Source organism: Strix aluco, chromosome W (genome assembly GCF_031877795.1).
Source record: "Strix aluco isolate bStrAlu1 chromosome W, bStrAlu1.hap1, whole genome shotgun sequence".
NCBI lineage: Eukaryota > Metazoa > Chordata > Aves > Strigiformes > Strigidae > Strix > Strix aluco.
In genome coordinates this window covers 16,770,246-16,789,074 of record NC_133970.1, presented here as the reverse complement: position 1 = coordinate 16,789,074, position 18,829 = coordinate 16,770,246, and the positions used below count along the sequence as shown (strand labels likewise).

At 43.8% G+C, this 18,829-nt stretch overlaps 1 long non-coding RNA gene across 1 annotated transcript in view; it reads left to right on the top strand.

Annotated features, from left to right (window-relative positions):
- The first annotated feature begins 9 nt into the window (after nt 1-9).
- LOC141917666 (uncharacterized) overlaps nt 10-18,829 on the top strand; it is a 407,503-nt gene continuing 388,683 nt past the window's right edge. The window contains exon 1 of the long non-coding RNA XR_012621393.1: nt 10-688. This is a non-coding gene — a long non-coding RNA (uncharacterized LOC141917666). The remainder of the gene's footprint in view (nt 689-18,829) is intronic.

The following is an 18,829-nucleotide window of genomic DNA, read 5'->3' as shown; positions in this document are numbered from 1 at the left end:
CTAACTGCAGGGCCCTACCCGCAGCCCAGCCTGGAGCCAGGCCCCGTCGGGGCTGCGACCCTGCTGAGGAGAGGCGCTGCCGAGGCAAAGCCTTCACCAGCTGTCTGCCCTCTGCTGAGGGATTGTGAGAGGGAGCCGGCAGGAGGGCCGGCTACCTAAAAGGAGCCCTTACAAAAAAAACCCACACTGTAATTTGTTGTTGTCTTTTGCACTCTGCAGCACTCTTTTGCACTCTGAGCCACCCCGCCAGCAGTCGTGACCGAAGAAAGGAGAGGAAACGCTGTGAGTTGGTGTAGCTGTGTTGTCTGTCTATTGACGCTGCGGCGCTGTTCAAGAAAGTGCCGGTTCCCCTCTCTATTACTGGGTGACTTCCGTTTTGTTTTCTCCCTCACGGGCTTTGCGGTTGAGGGGTGGGTGAGCCTTATGGCTCCCATCTTGACAGTCACCTTGGGTCAAGTGCAGGTCTGAAGCATTGGGGACAGAGGGTTAAAAAAACCCCAAACTCAGCTTCTGTTCTAAACACTTTTTTAAAAGCCCTCCAAGCAAAAAACCCTTGAAAATATAATCTGACAATCTTGCCTATTTCTGTAGCATATTACCCCAGAACACTGCATCATGAGTGCCCTGCTGATGCTGTTTTCTGTGTCAGGATTTAAAGAAGAGCAGTAGGTTTAGTTCATCTAAACAAGTATGCAACAGCTGCTTAGATAAACCAAAATGACACCTCTTTGGAGGGGAGATGAGGAAAGGGTCCCCTGCCCTCATCTTTGTGAAAGAGGAAGACTTTTAGCGGCCTTTACAAACTGCAATAGGCCAAGTATGCTGTTAGAGTACAAGTGGCTTCATGTTCTGTGTTCCTGTGTTACATATTTGAGCCTGTACTTTCTTTCGGTTTATGATGAGATTTATTAACATTAAAATATTATTGTAGTCAATACTGATGCCTGGAGCTGATGCCTGCAAGCATTTGGTGCTAATACCTGTAAGGGGTCTTGTTATTGATTAATTGTAATTTAGTGGGAAATAACCACTTCTCAATTTTTAGTTATCAATAAAATTTTATTAGCAAGCAGCAAGTGAGCAAAACAGCACTGGGTATCCCAGGAGTCTCTGCTCTACCAAGACACACACCTTACAGGACAGAACTGAGTCCCTTTCTAGTGTAGGCTTCATCCATATTCATGACGGGCGTACCCTGAGGGGTCTGCAAAGGGGTAAACAAGTTTCGCGGGCTTTTCTCCGGTTTTCGCGGGCTTTTCTCAGGTTTCCATCATAGAAGGGGGGATGACTCAGCACAAGTGTTTTTGTAGTGGCTTGACGATGGGGGAATTTTAGCTCCCTTCTAACAACTGATTTTAACAATAGAAACTATATACATATATCTTATTTCTTATTTACATAAGAAAATTACAAAACTGTTTAACAGTACAAGTATGAGCGGGTTAGAAGGGGGGGGCTCAGCACAGAGCCCCCTCGAGACAGTTTACTGCAGCCTGTCTCTGAGCAGAAACCTAAACGGTAATTTGGCATTACGGAGCCTCACTAGGGCCGCTCGGTGCCCCCTGCCCCAGCCCCAACCCCCGCGGGGCAGCTGGGTGCTCGGAACGGGCCCTCCCAGCTGGGGAGGGGGCAGCTCTGCCCCCCCCCCTCCACGCTGGGCCAGGCTCCGCGACACTGCTCCAGTGCTCGGCTTGGGCACGCTGCTCGGGTCGGGCCGGTGGTGCCCCGGGAACAAGCCCTTTCCCAGCGGGAGCCAGCAGCGGGAGGAGTTCAGCTGCCCCCTCCCCGAAGGCAACGGTGCCCCGGGGAGGGGAGCTCCCCAGCCCCGGGGAGTTGGGGGGGGGAGGTCGATGTCCTGACTGTGATAGATAGTAAACTATTTATTCATCAAATTCAGTTAAAACAATGGAAAAGTAAATCACCACGTGAGCTATGTAAAGCTAATATTGCTACATTGTATAAAGCTAACTCACTAACAGCAAGCGCTTAGCTGAACTAACATAATAAATCAAGGCTGTGTAGGGGGTAGGTAGAAGATATAGTGGTGCGTCCTTATCAGAGCTTTAACAGAGACATGTAGAGACAAGAGGCATGCAGAGACATGTCAGAGAACTACGGAGGCTGCGCAGAACCTTGGGGTGAAAAGTTCAACGGCGAGGAAGAGGAGATACTTCATCTCTACGACCACTACTCAGGACTCTGCGACCACCGCCCAGAACTGTTGAAGTTTACTGCGCAGACGCAAGTAGGAGGAAACCTCATTAAAATATGAAGCGGGGGTAGGCGGGGATAGATTATGAATATACATGAGAGTCTCATTAATATACATCACTTTGTAACACATAAGCAAGACGAAAAAACTTCGAAGGTGCGCGCCGTTGGTGGAGTTGAACTCCCCGGCCGCCCAGCGCTGTTTTGCTTGTTGTCGCTTGCTAAATAAACAATTGGAATTTTTATTGGCCCTGTCTCACATCAATTTGAGAATTTACATATAACACTGACTACAACTTGTTTTTCCCCTTGAGATTTGAATAACAAATACCATATATGTTTTATTACAGGCCTCAGACAAGAATGCACCCAAGGACATAATTTTTGCAACTGTGATGGGTACATCCTGTTATAGATTAAAAGTAATTTAGTGGGAAATAACCACTTCTCAATTTTTAGTGATCAATAATAAATTTATTAGCAAGCGGCGAGTGAGCAAAACAGCGCTGGGTGTGCCGGGAGTCTCTGCTCTACCAAGACACACACCTGACCCGGCAGAACCGAGTCCCTTTATAGTGTAGGCTTCATCCATATTCATGATGGGCGTACCCTGAGGGGTCTGCAAAGGTGTAAACAAGTTTTCCCGGGCTTTTCTCCTGTTTTCCCAGGCTTTTCTCAGGTTTCCGTCACAGAAGGGGGGATGACTCAGCACAAGTGTTTTTGTAGTGGCTTGAAGATGGGGGCCATTTTAGCTCCCTTCTAACAACTGATTTTAACAATAGAAACTATATACATATATCTTATTTCTTATTTACATAAGAGAATTACAAAACTGTTCGGCCACAACATCCTGACTACAACTTCTTTTTCCCCTTGAGATTTGAATAACAAATACCATATATGTTTTATTACAATTCCCCCCTTTTCTTTTAACTAATTTTGTTTTTCAAATCTCCTTAACACATCACAGACTTGTTAAATATACATGGTCCAAAAGTTAACCCAATTAATAATAACACTAGGGGTTTCATAAAATGGAGGTTTAACATCAAAATTGCGATTCCTCCCACAGCCCAAATGACCACTATAGTGAGGAGAGTTGGTGGGTTCATCTTCCAATTACTAGCTAATTGTACAAACGTGTCCCCTTTCTGTCTTGCGACAGGATCTGCATGCTCAGATCTTTTCCTTCCCCATGCTTTCCAGTTCTCCTTGCCACAACAATCACCTGAACTGGTTGCTTCGAGGCCTTTCTTATTTTCCCCTCTCCATACGTCTCTGCCTCCTCCGCCTACTCCATTCATTCCTTAGAGCAGCGGGGCTTTCCATCTTCTCGGCAGCAGTCGTATTCTGTGGGGTTAGGGTCTTGTTATCGACACCTTAACGCCTCCCAGTTCCAGGCTTTCACTTGTGGGATCGTACAGGGCACTTGGAGTATTTGGAATTTGCAAAGAGTTTGTACTATATTCACGTTATGGGGCTTAGGTTCATTGGTATGCACACAATTTTTCCTGTTGATGACTGGTTAATTTTCTTTCTCTTTTATAGCACTGGTCACAGTATTCCTTTGGGGAATAGCCGTGGACGCAGTGCGCCCACCAACTTTCCTCACAAGTAGTGCATTTAAAACACACAAAAGGATAACAAACACAGTTAGGGGTTTTACAAAATTCATTTAGTCCTTCTTCCTTCGCAACACTAGTTTCAGATCTCCTGATGTTTCAGCTACTTCCCAGTGATCAGGCGTTAAGGGTCCTTTCACTCTGGTAGCATGAGTCCATCCCTTTTCAGCAGTCCGGACAGCAGTCTCTGTTGTGAGTATAACAAGAAACGGTCCCTCCCAACGAGGGGTAAGAGAGGATTCTTTCCAAGTTTTTATTAACACCTTGTCTCCAGGTCTTATGGAGTGCATACAAATTTCTAATGGAGGTCTCTGTACTACCATCCCTTTTTTGCGTAGTTCTTTTCTCCTATTCATGAGGTTTATTAAGTATGGTTGCAAATTGTCTTTTTCCAATACTGGGTGATCAGTGGGAAATTCCATATCATAGGGCATACCATATAGCATTTCAAACGGGGATATTCCAGTATCAGTTCGGGGCTGGGGCCGGATATTCAGAAGTGCTAGGGGTAAACACTTAACCCAAGACATCTTTGTTTCTAACATCAATTTGGTAAGTTGTTTCTTGATTTCTCCATTCATTCTTTCTACTTTTCCTGAGCTTTGTGGATGCCAGGGAGTGTGGAATTCCCACTTGGTCCCCAGGGAATTCAATGTCTCTCTGATTATTTTAGACAAAGTGGGGACCCCTGTCCGAATCGATTACTTCCATATTTCCATACCTAGGGATGATGTTTTCTAAGACTATTTTTTTTACCACAGTATTTGTTGTAGCTCGAGTGGTGGGAAAGGCCTCCACATAATGAGTGAGATGATCTACCAATACTAGGAGGTATTTGTACCGTCCTACTTTTGGTAGTTCTGTAAAATCGATTTGAATTCTTCCAAATGGTCTGTATGCCACATCCCGTCCCCCTTGAATCTTTTCTCTTAATTGGTGCTTATTAATTTTCTGGCACGTTAAACAGCTTTTTATTATTTCCTTAGCAACATTATAAATCTCTATGCACATGTATTTAATAGCAAACTGGTCTACCAATGCTTGTACTCCCCAGTGAGTTTTAGTATGGAAATCCTTCATAACTCTCCAAGCCATTGCCTTCGGGAGAACCTTCCTCCCATCAGGTAATTCCCATTCCCCTTGTTTTTCATTAATTCCCATTTGTTTCAATTTTTCTTTCTCTTGGTTAGTAAACGTGAATCCTAATTTGGTGGGGTCTGTTCTTTCGTTTGTGTTTGATTCTGTTACCATCAATGCTAGTAGTGCAGCCCGTTTTGCCTCTTGATCAGCTAGAATATTTCCCCTGATCTGTAGTGAGGTTCCCTGTTGGTGTCCTCTTATATGCACTACTGCTATTTTCTTAGGACCTCTTAATGCTTGGAGAGTCTGGATAATTAGAGACTCATGTATTAGCCCTTTTCCTTGTGAATTAATGAGTCCCCTTTCTTCCCAAATTTTTCCAAAAGTGTGAATTACTCCAAAGGCGTACTTAGAGCCTGTATAAATGGTTCCCTCTTTTTCCTTTAAAATCTGTAACGCTCTTAGTACTGCATATAGTTCACAAGCTTGAGCCGACCAGCTAGGACTCAGTGGTCCTGATTCTACTACCTCTAGGGTGGGGTTCCACTAATAATTGCATAACCTGATTTTCTTTTTCCTTCTACCACTCTAGAGGATCCATCCACAAACAGCTTTTCCCCTTCTTCTAATTCTGTTTCTTCTAAGTCTGGCCTGATTTTTGCCTGTTCTTCAATGGTATGGAGGCAATTATGGTTTAAACTTTCGCTTGGCTCCCCATATAGGAATTGTGCTGGGTTTTGAAGACTAGTTACTTCAATCTCTAACTTTGGTGAGTGTATTAATATTCCTTCATATTTGAGGAGCCTGGCGTCTGTTATCCATTTGTCCGCTTTTTGTTGAAGCACTCCCCTAATGTTATGAGGAGTCAACACCTTCAGATTCCCCCCAAATGTAATTTTATTAGCCTCTTCTACTAACAAGGCCACTGCCACTATCGCCTGGAGGCATGTTGGCCATCCCCTACTTACGGGGTCTAACAATTTAGATATGTATCCCACAGGCTTCCTTTTCCCAGCCCATTCTTGGGTTAATACCCCAAATGCCGTGCCATCTTCAGTATTGGCAAATAAATAAAAGGGCCTTCTTATATCTGGTAAACTCAATACTGGAGCGTTGACTAAGTCAGTTTTTAATTTTTCTAATTTTTCCTCATCGTCTGGGATCCATTTAAGCAACCCGTCTTTTGTTAATTTCTGGTATAAAAATTTAACTTTTGTACTATAATTTTCAATCCATTGTCTACAGTACCCCAGTAGTCCAAGGAGCTGCCTAACCTGTCGTTTGTTTTTGGGAGCCTGGAGAGAAAGAATTCCATTTACCCTCTCTGGGTCTAATTTCTTGCTCCCTTTACTAATCCAGTGACCTAAATACTTCACCTCTTCTTCTACAAATTGCAATTTAGATTTGGATACTTTTAATCCTTGGAGGCTTAAGAAATTTAACAACTTAATGCTTTCCTTTCGTACCATCTCTGGGTTGCCTCCTGCTAACAGAAGGTCATCTACATATTGTACTAAAGTAACACCTTCCCCCAAGTTATAATCTTTTAAGATGTGTTCGAGGGCTTGTCCAAAGAGGTTAGGGGACTCAGTAAAACCCTGAGGCAAAACTGTCCACCTCAGCTGTTGTTTCCTAAAGGTATCTGGGTCTTCCCATTCAAAAGCAAAATAATTTCTACACTCCTCTTTTAGAGGACATGCCCAAAAAGCATCTTTCAAGTCTATTACGCTATACCACTGATTTTCAGGATTCAATTGACTAAGTAAAGTATGGGGGTTCGCCACTACAGGAAATCTGGTTACAGTTCTTTTGTTGATTTCTCTTAAGTCATGCACTAATCTATAACTCCCATCTGCCTTCTTAACGGGCAATATTGGAGTATTAAAAGGTGACATACAAGGTTCTAATAGCCCCTGATTAAGGAGTCTCTCTATTTCAGGCTTTAAGCCTCTCCTGCCTTCTTGCGGTAAGGGATACTGTTTGATTCTAGTCGGGATCTCTGGGTTCCTAATGGTGACTTCAAAGGGGGTGATATCCAATCTACCCACTGTCTCTGGGGTATACCATACTTCTGGGTTAATCTTTTCTTCATCCGCCACTGTGAGGGGGCATAATCTGACTTTGAGTTCTCTTTCTTCTACTTCCAGATTAATTCCCAATTCTATAATCAGATCCCGTCCAAGTAAATTATAATCTGCTTCTGGTAATAATAAAAATGTTCCAATCACATATTTGCATTTTGATTCAACAATCACATCATGAAGAACCGGGGCCTCAAACGGTTCACCTTTAGCCCCTATTACACTGATTTTTTTCTGATGATACTTTACAGCCTGGAGGCAGAGCCTGAATGGTAGATCTTTCAGCTCCTGAGTCCACAAGGAACTCTACCTCTTGTCGCTGAGGACCCACTTTAAGTTTTATCAAGGGCTCTTTGTTCTTTGAGTTCCCAGCACATAGAGTTCCTGACCCCACTAATCTTCAGAAAACATTTTCTCATCTTGGATTCTCCTCCAGCAAACCTTCTTCACATGCCCCTTCCTTTTGCAATAAAAACATTCCACTTCCTTCATATTAAAGCAGGCAGAACCATTCAATGAATGAAAATCTCTGATCCCAAAGAAACCATAGTCTCCAGATAATCATCACATAAAACATCCATGTTCTGCACAGCTTTATTACATGCAGGCACTGGGGAATGCACAGAACAGTTTTCAGGCTAAAATAATGCAGTTTGCTGCATGTTTGAGTTGTTACACACTCTGCATTGCCTCCTCTCAACCTGAAACTCCTACTCCTGGGTCTAGACATTTAGAGCAAGGGTAGTTTAAATCTACCGAGACTGTTGCCCATGTACTTCCAGATGCAATCAAATAAAGCATCTGGGCAGCTATACCACACACGCAGTACGCGGTGTTTACATAGCACATCACAAATTACAAAACTGGTAAGCTCTAGGCCATGGCCTGTGAGGAGAAAGTCTGCAAAGGGCACAGCAGCATCCTCCTTCTTTGGAAAAGACACAACATTTATGAGCTGTCTAGTCAGTGTGCTACAATTATATCAGTTCCCCATCTTTTGGCTAAGAAGTACAAACCAGATTAGCAGCTCCAAAAGAATGTGGTCTGGGGGCAAATTAGCTTGAACTTGGCTCCCCAGCCCATATACCTGCCTGTATGCTAGAACCCTGATTCTTTTTTTTTTTTTTTCTCTTCTTTTTCTCTTCCAACTCCTGCCAATGATGTAAGAGAGCTGCCTGCTTGAAGAACAGGCAGCCAGATTAAGCTGCAGATCTGCTCACTTTTTTCCCTCTTGGACTATTGCTTTCACTCTGATAATGTTTTACTCCGATTTTCTTATTTAAATTGATTCATCACTGTTAAGAAAAAAAAAGCTGCTGAAGCTAGCCAAGGGCTTGTATCTATCACAGTATCTTTTGATCCTTGTCTACAGTCCTTAAAATACCAAGAGGATAGAAAGTTCTAAGCTGTCACCTTCTGATCACCAAGTCAAGCAGGCAAAGGTATACTGAATAATAAACGAGTTATGAAGAGGTGAAACAACATTTAAATAGATCATTATCTGGGTATCCAAACTGGTAACGAGAACAATACCACCACTTCAAGTAGGAATCCACCTAAACTTTCTGAGCTTCTCTCAGCAATTCCTCTCCCTTGCCAATCTTCTATCTTTTCTAGCTTCTTCCTAATATTTGCCCAGGACTTAGCCACAAACTGAGTCTTTAATAATGCCTGCCCCACAGGGGTGGCAGGATCTATTCCTGAGTACAACTATTATTAATATTCTGCCCTTGGGGAACTGACTCTCTTAATTCCTTGAATTATGATAATTCTTAAATTTGCCATGTGGGTTTGGTGGCCTGGGTCTTGATTATTCCAGTTGGGTTTTACCAACAGCCACTTCTGATCTGCTGTGGGACCCACTTGATGTTGCTGGTCCCAAAGTCTTATACCTGCCCTCCTGATCATATCTCGTTCCTCCATAGTAAATAGAATTCCTAGGATAGATTGTAATTCATCCCAGGTATATAAATCTGGGCCAAGAAACTGGTCCACCTGTTTGGCTACGCCAAGCGGGTCCTCTAATAAGTTCCCCATTTCTTTTTAAAAATCTCTCACATCTCCAGTGTTGAGGGGAAGAGCAACATACCCCGCTCCCGGTTCCCCTTGTGCCCCCACTCCTGGCACAAGTATTTCTCTAAGGGGGTATAATCTCCCTTCCTTAACTTTGCTTCGGGTAACCCGCTGAGGGGGTCCGGGAGATTCAGGGTCAGAATCATTGGTTACGAGTATGAGCGGGTTAGAAGGGGGGGGGGGCGCTCAGCACAGAGCCCCCTCGAGACAGTTTACTGCAGCCTGTCTCTGAGCAGAAGCCTAAACGCTAATTTGGGGCAGCTCGGTGCCCCCTGCCCCAGCCCCAACCCCCACCCCGGGGCAGCTGGGTGCTCGGGACAGGCCCTCCCGGCTGGGGAGTGGGCAGCTCTGCCCCCCCCCTCCCCCACGCTGGGCCAGGCTCCGTGACACTGCTCCAGGGCTCGGCTTGGGCACGCTGCTCGGGTCGGGCGGTGGCGCCCCGGGAACAAGCCCTGTCCCAGCTGGAGCCAGCAGCGGGAGGAGTTCAGCTGCCTCCTCCCATGGATCCAGAGGGCTTGCTTTCCCTCTGTCCCATCTTCCAGAGTGCCACTCACTCGCACTCTGGGATTATCAACCTCCTAGTGGGATATCCGGCAATTCTTCCTTGCCCCCACCCATGGATCCAGAGGGCTTGCTTTCCCTCTGTCCCATCTTCCAGAGTGCCTTCTTTCACACACACACACGCTCCCCTTATTCGTGACTCGGTCCTTCGCAGGCTACGAGAACTGCACTACTAAAGGGTCCGCACTCGGGTGATCTCTTCGAGACCTCTCACTCATTCGCACTCTGGGATTACCAACCCCAACCGAACGGATAACTGCACAAACGCAAATACTTACTCCTCCCCGGAGTCTTCGATCGGTCTTCGTGCACAAAATTTAAGGGGTTCTGCAGATTCTTTTGCTCACTCCCAAGTCCGAATTAAAAGGGGTTCGGATATCCAGCGTTTTGGCCACGAGATCCTCAGACTGGGGCTATCCGAAGATAGGGCGCCTCCCCTATCTGGGGTTTCGCACCAAAAGATCTGGATCCGAGTCACGGCACCAAATTTGTTATAGATTAAAAGTAATTTAGTGGGAAATAACCACTTCTCAATTTTTAGTGATCAATAATAAATTTATTAGCAAGCGGCGAGTGAGCAAAACAGCGCTAGGTGTGCCGGGAGTCTCTGCTCTACCAAGACACACACCTGACCCGGCAGAACCGAGTCCCTTTATAGTGTAGGCTTCATCCATATTCATGATGGGCGTACCCTGAGGGGTCTGCAAAGGTGTAAACAAGTTTTCCCGGGCTTTTCTCAGGTTTCGGTGGGCTTGTCTCAGGTTTCCGTCACAGAAGGGGGGATGACTCAGCACAAGTGTTTTTGTAGTGGCTTGAAGATGGGGGCCATTTTAGCTCCCTTCTAACAACTGATTTTAACAATAGTGTGATAGATTGGGTGGGTTTGTTCACTAAAATGTCAGCAGGATAAAGTGCTTGTTTGCTTGGCAGGATATGCTGGGGGCCTCTTGGTGGGTGAGACCCAGATACCGTTAGGCCTGCTTAATCAGCCCCCACAGGTCTGGTCTCCACCCAGACGCCGTTAGGCTTGCTTAATCAGCCCCCACAGGTCAAGTCTCCACCCAGATATTGAGAGGATCGAATAAGGAAGATTGAGAACCTCCATCCCTGCGACCCCCTAGTAGCAAAACGAACATGCGCAGAGCATATCGAAAGAAACTACGTCAACCGGGAAGAAGACTGTATATAAAAAGGGACTGTAAAAAGGGAAGAGGGCCGCCGTTGATGGAGCGGAGACTCCCCGGCTGCCCAGCGCTGATTTTTGCTCACTAACTTTGCTTGCTGAAATTATAATAAATTCTGATTGGGTTGGAAACTTTTGGTCTCGGTTTCTCAACATATAACAATTTGGTGCCGTGACTCGGATGGAAATATAGTGGCTGGACTTGGGCAGCAGGGAAGGCGCCCCACCATCCTTTGGTGGTCCTAGCTGTTCCCAAAGTCTCCACACTTTCCACTGACGAACCCAAAATCTAAAGTAGTGAGCAAAAGGAACCGGTCGACCCTGTAATCTTTGTGCACAAAAAGTCCGTACGAAGACACAGGATGTGTAAGTATATTTGGAAATCCGTTCGGTTGGGGTTGGTGATCCTGAAGCGTTGCATGTGAGTGGTTCCAGTGGAACCAAGCGAGTGCGGACCCTCAGTAGTGCGGTTCCCATAGCCCGCGAGGGCGTGGGCCACGAACCAGGGGAACGTGTGTGAGTGAGAAAGAGTGCGCTTCGGAAGATGGGACAGGGGAAAAGCAAGCCCCCTGGTCCCATGGGTGGAGGGCCCCCTGTGCGGTTGCCCCCTATCCCGCCTGATAGTCCCTTAGGATTAATGTTGAAAAATTGGAGGGATTTTTCAAAAAGCAAAGGAAAGAATAAAGCAAAAATGATCCATTTCTGTATGGAAATTTGGGGAGGTCAGAATATTAAGGAAGAACATGTCTGCTGGCCAATCTTTGGGTCTTTTGAAAATTGGGTATGTGAGGCCCTAAACACATATGTCAATTCTAAGGAACCGGTTAATCCGGAGGAGAGTGATTATGCTAACATGTGGATGGGATCAGGAGCCAAAAGCTATCTGTTTGCCCTAAAAGAAAAGGGGGGTGGGAAAAACGATAAGAAAAAACGAGACAAAGAAGAGGTTCCCTTATTACCCCCACCTTATATACCACCCCCACCACCTATTGCCAATCCACCACCCTCAGCCCCTGAGGAAACTGAGAGCGACTCTGGAACTTCCTCAGACACCCCCAGAAGTTCCAGAAGGGCAACTAGAAGTCAGGCAAAACAACAAAAATTATATCCACTCCGGGAGACACCAATGGGGGGACCACAACCAGGGATAGGATTTGTATCTATACCCCTTAACTCAGGGGATGTTAGGGAATTCAAAAAAGAAATGGGAAACTTGATAGAAGATCCTTTGGGGGTTGCTGAAAGGATTGATCAATTCCTAGGTCCTAACACCTATACCTGGGATGAAATGCAGTCTATTTTGAGTATACTATTTACTGCAGAAGAAAGAAATATGATCAGAAGGGCCGGAATGAGAATATGGGATGCCCAGCATGTACAAGGTCCTTTTGCAGATGAAAAATGGCCCATACAGCGACCAAATTGGGACCACCAAAACCCAAACCACAGAACTCATATGCAGGACCTAAGGACTATTATTATTCAAGGCATCCGAGAATCTGTGCCCAGGGGGCAAAATATAAACAAAGCCTTTAATGAGAGGCAGAAAAAAGAGGAAAGCCCCACCGATTGGTTAGAGAGGCTGAGAAAAAGCCTCCAGATGTATTCAGGATTGGATCCGGACACCCAAGTGGGACAGGCATTGCTGAAAACTCAATTTGTAGCCAAATCTTGGGATGACATAAGAAAAAAATTAGAAAAGATGGACAACTGGCAGGACCGGGGGTTAGATGAGTTATTGCGAGAGGCTCAGAAAGTGTACGTCCGGAGGGATGACGAAAATCATAAGAAGCAAGTCAGGATGATGGTGGCAGCTGTCCGGGAGGGACAAAAAGGCCCAAGGAATCAGACACCTCCTCGTACACTAGGAAAATATGGGGATTTCCTAAAAGAAAACCCCAGATTCAGGACAGAAAAAACTGAAGAAATGATAAGACGAAGAGAACAGGGCACCTGTTTTTATTGTGGTGCCCGAGGACACATAAAAAGGGAATGCAGGAAGCGGCTGCGGGACGAAAGAATGTTCAAGGAAGATTAGGGATGTCAGGGGCTCTATTTGCTGGGGACCCAAAAACATAAGGAGCCCTTGATAAAAGTTAAGGTAGGTCCCCAGCAACAGGAATTCGAGTTCCTGGTAGATTCAGGGGCTGAAAGATCCACTATCCAGATAATGCCCCAGGGCTGTAAAGTATCGTCAGAAACGGCCCAAGTTATAGGAGCCAAGGGAGAACCCTTTGAAGTACCCATTATCAAAAATATAGTATTTGAAACACATTCCAAATTTGGGATGGGATCATTATTATTAGTCCCTGAGGCTGATTACAATTTATTGGGTAGAGATCTAATAATAGAATTAGGAATTAATTTGGAAGTAAAAAATAAAGAACTAAAGATTAGGTTATGCCCCCTTCGAGTGGAAGATGAAAAGGAAGTTAACCCAGAGGTATGGTATACCCCAGAAACGATTGGTAAGCTACAGATACCTCCATTTTCAGTAACCATTATTAATCCGGAGGTACCTATACGAATCAAACAATATCCAATTCCACCAGAAGGAAAGTGGGGGTTAAAGCCTGAGATTGAAAGGTTACTTGAAAAAGGCCTTTTAGAACCATGTATGTCCCCCTTTAACACTCCCATCCTACCCGTAAAGAAATCAGATGGGTCTTATAGATTAGTGCATGATTTAAGGGAAATTAACAAAAGAACCGTAACTCGATTCCCCATAGTGGCTAATCCTTATACCTTGCTTAGTAGGATAGGGCCAGAAAATCACTGGTATAGTGTAATTGATTTAAAAGATGCCTTCTGGGCTTGCCCCCTGAGTGAGGAAAGCCGAAATTATTTTGCCTTTGAATGGGAAGATCCTGAAACCCACCGTCGACAGCAATTAAGGTGGACGGTCTTACCTCAAGGATTTACCGAGTCACCGAATTTATTCGGGCAAGCATTGGAGAAAATTCTCCAAGAATATGTGGTAAATGAAAATACCATCTTGATCCAGTATGTGGATGATCTTTTAATTGCAGGAAAGGAGGAAGCAATAGTAAGGCAAGAAAGCATTAAATTATTAAACTTCCTGGCTCTAAAGGGACTGAAGGTATCACGATCCAAGCTACAATTTGTGGAAGAAGAAGTTAAATATCTGGGGCATTATTTATCAAAAGGAGAAAAGAGAATAGATCCCGAACGAATAAAAGGGATATTGTCAATACCCCCTCCTACAAATAAAAAGCAGATAAGACAATTATTGGGTCTGGTCGGGTATTGCAGACAATGGATTGAAAATTATAGCAGCAAAGTAAAATTTTTGTATAATAAATTGAGCCAGGATAACCTGCTAAAATGGACTATGGAAGATGAACAACATTTGGAACAACTGCGAAAAGATCTTATAACTGCCCCAGTACTAAGCTTACCTGACCTAAAAAGACCCTTTTCCCTCTTTGTTAATACTGATGAGGGAACTGCCTATGGAGTCCTTACCCAGGACTGGGCAGGGAAAAAGAAACCAGTAGGATATCTGTCTAAGTTACTAGACCCGGTTAGCAAGGGTTGGCCCACCTGCCTACAAGCAGTAGTAGCAGCTGCACTCCTGGTAGAAGAAGCAAATAAAATAACTTTTAATGGAGAATTAAGGGTTTTATCGCCTCATAACATTCGGGGCATCTTGCAACAAAAGGCAGAAAAATGGGTCACAGATTCCAGGCTTTTAAAATATGAAGGAATATTGATTGATTCTCCAAAACTATCCCTGGAAGTCACAACCCTCCAGAATCCAGCCCAGTTCCTGTACGGAGAACCCTGGGACTCACAGTTGATACATGATTGTTTCATAACCATAGAAAGTCAAACTAAAATTAGACCAGATTTGGAAGAGGAAGAACTAGGAGAAGGAGAAAAATTATTTGTGGATGGCTCGTCACGAGTAGTGAATGGGAAAAGAAAATCAGGATATGCAATTATTAAAGGACCAAATCTCAAAGTATTGGAATCAGGACCATTAAATCATTCCTGGTCAGCCCAGGCGTGTGAATTATATGCAGTGCTAAGAGCTTTGGAATATCTAAGAAATAAAGTAGGAACTATATTTACCGACTCTAAGTATGCATATGGAGTAGTGCATACCTTTGGGAAAATATGGGAAGAAAGAGGATTAATAAATTCACAGGGAAAGGACATAATCCATCAGGAATTAATAGTGCAGATATTAAAAGCTCTACGGGGTCCAAAAGGAATTGCAGTGGTACATCTAAAGGGACATCAAAAAGGAGTGGATATCCGAAATAGGGGAAACAATGTAGCTGACCGAGAAGCAAAAAGAGCAGCCCTAAAAGACTGGACCCCAGTTGATACTCTTAGCCACGATACCTCAGAGGTAAAGAAATACAGATTGTATAGCTTCACCCTGCAGGAGAAAGCTAAATTAAAGGAGATGGGCGTAAAAGAAAACCAGGGGGGACATTGGAATCTCCCCGATGGGAGAACTATTCTACCAAAAACACTTGCATTAGAAACTTTGCAGAGGTTTCACGATCAGACTCATTGGGGAGTACAAGCATTAGTAGACCAATTTGCTACTAAATATATGAGCATTGGAATATATAATTTGGCAAAACGAGTAGTAGAAGACTGCCTAATTTGCAAAAGGGTCAATAAAACCCAAGTTAGAGAAAGACCACTGGGTGGCAGACAGCTTGCCCACAGACCATTTGCTAACATTCAGATAGATTTTACTGAGCTACCAAAAGTGGGAAGATATAAATATTTGCTAGTGATAGTAGACCATCTAACTCATTTTGTAGAGGCTTTCCCCACTGTTAGAGCAACTGCTCACACAGTAGTAAAAATACTGTTGGAAAACATAATACCAAGATATGGAATGAGTGAAGTTATTGACTCAGATCGAGGTCCCCACTTTGTGTCTAAAATAATACAGGAGGTTTTGGTAGCAATGGGAACAAAATGGGAACATCATACACCATGGCATCCCCAAAGTTCGGGGAAAGTAGAGAGGATGAATGCAGAAATTAAGAAACAGCTCACCAAACTAATGATGGAAACCCGGTTATCCTGGGTGAAGTGTTTACCACTCGCACTACTTAATTTGAGAACTAGACCAAGGGCTGATCTTGGGATTTCACCTTTTGAGATGCTATACGGAATGCCTTATGATTTAGAGGAACCCCAAGACCATCCTAGAGTAAGAGACCAGAAATTAAACTCCTATATTATAAACTTAATGAAATATCAAAATGAATTATGGAAAAAGGGAATGGTGGTGCAAAGACCTCCTCTGGACTTGGCTATTCATAAAATCCAGCCAGGAGACTGGGTATTAATTAAATCATGGAAGGAATCATCATTAACCCCTCAATGGGACGGACCTTACCTTGTATTGCTTACCACAGAGACTGCTGTCCGAACTGCTGAACGAGGTTGGACCCATGCCCGCTTAATAAAAGGACCTATCACTAACTCTTCGTGGAAAATCACCAGCCCGGTTGGAGACTTGAAATTAAAATTCCAGAGGACTTAATGGACTTGGACCCTTACAGGATTGAGTATTTACCTAACCCTTATTACTTAGATGATGGACTTATAAGTAATGATGATGTTAAAATAAGGTGTGGAAATAAGTACTGTAATTGTCATCCCTTTGTATGTTATACCTGTAAGGTATGCAAGGAAAGGTGGTGGACTCATTGTGTTAAAGGATACCCTCCCCGAGGGGTTTGCATTTCCTGTTATAAATCGCAAAGGGAAATCACTAATTGGACATTAACCTGCAAAATATCTAAAGGAGAATTAACCTCAGGCTCAAAAGAATGGTGGGATATATTTACAAAAGGAATTGAACCAAATTTTTATTGTTATCACCCGAATGAACCAAAGCCTTTTGTAGCGGAAATCACTGAGAGCCTCTGTCGTAAGCTCATCAGTAAAGTCCGTTGTGACGTTCCTGAAATTAAACATACAAATTGGAGATCCTATTTTACGAGACAGGATCTTAGACGGCGAGTGTTTCCTCCTGAAGAGCATCCTTGCTGCCGAGAAGATGGTACACCTCGTGGCTCGAAGCACCCGAGTCGACGAGCGAGGCAGAGGGAAAGACGACTGTGGAGGAAGGAGCCGTCCAACTGGAGCGTTGCTGAGATGCTGGCAGAATTACCACGGGATTGGTAAAGAAAAATGGGTGAATAACATACTTTTAACCCTGTCTGCATTTCACAGGAATCAACGCAGAGGGAATCTGGTATACAGGGGAACATCATCTCAAACCTTGCATATCATAATTGTAATATTGTTATGGCTAAAATTAAGTTATTGTACTGCAGAACTGGAAACACACCAACCTTTTAAATGGTCCCTAACCAGATTAGATGGTAAAATCTTACGTACATCAACTGTACCAGGGGCTCCAAGCTTCATTGTGGGATTGTGTGATCTAACGGGAATAGACCACTGTGGTAAAATTTTGAATTTAACAGGATTTTACATGTGTCCTAGTTCCAACCGAGGGAAACCATATTGTAATTACCCTGGCCATTATTTTTGTGCCTATTGGGGCTGTGAAACTATCGCTTCTGATTGGGCTCCAGGAGGGGGACCAGATCAGTATCTTAAAGTAGGATTTGGTCCAGCTGGGTGTACACCACCTTGGAAAGGTCCCTCAGGAGAGATGCTCTCTAAAGGAACATGTTTATATATATATATTAATATAAAAAAACCAGAAGACCCAGGGTGGATCCTGGGAAGAACCTGGGGAATTAGACATTGGGAACCTGGAGCAGATCGGGGAAATCTTATAACAATTAAGAAAGAAATTGCACCTAATGAAACCCCAGAACCCATTGGACCAAATCTGGCAATTTCTACTATTAATGTTAAAAACAATACCACTAATTACCAGAGAAAGTATACCCAACCCACTAATTTGACCTCTGAAATCAATATATATGGATATAGTACTCTATGGAAAATTATGCAAGCTAGTTATGGGATACTAAACAAAACCAAACCTGAGTTAACGAAAGACTGTTGGTTATGTTATAATATTAGACCACCTTTTTATGAGGCTGTAGGAATGACTGCTAAAGCTAAAAGAGTAAATGGAACTAACCCTGCACGGTGCATATGGAAAAAAGGAAAGGACCAGACACAGGGACTCACTTTGTCCCAAGTAACAGGTAAAGGGAGATGCATTGGAAAGGTCCCCACCCATAAAATGCATCTCTGTGGAGCAAAAATATCAAAAAACGAGAGACCTGCACAGTGGCTGATTCCCGCCGCTAATACGAAATGGATATGTTCAAACATTGGGATCACCCCGTGTATATCTCTTGTTGCATTTAACGAAAGCAGTGAATACTGCATTCAGGTATCAATAATACCACGTATTACTTACCATCCTAGCGAATATATTTATGATCAGCATATAACCCCTGAACATCATTTAGTAAAACGAGAACCAATCACTGTCCTTACCATTGCTACTCTTCTCACCATCAGTGGTATAGGCGCAGGAACAGGAATCGCCTCCTTAGTAAACAATCAAAAAGAAATGAAGGCACTCCGAGTAACAGTAGACGAAGATCTCGGTAAAATCGAGCTAGCGATTGATGGATTGGTAAAGTCATTAAGATCCCTATCTGAGGTAGTAATGCAAAATAGAAGGGGATTAGATCTCTTATTACTACAACAAGGAGGATTATGTGTAGCACTCAAGGAAGAATGTTGTACTTATGCAGACCATACAGGGATAACAATTGATACAATGACTGAGTTACGAAAGAGGTTAGAACAACGAAAACGGGAAAGAGAGGCTCAACAGAGCTGGTATGAATCCTGGTTCAATTATTCCCCTTGGCTAACAACTTTGCTTTCGACTATAGCTGGCCCTCTGCTGTTGCTTATTTTGGGATTAACTTTTGGACCATGCATTTTTAACAAACTAATTACAATTGTAAAAAGTCGCTTGGAAGCTGCACACTTAATGCTTGTTAGAGCTAAATACG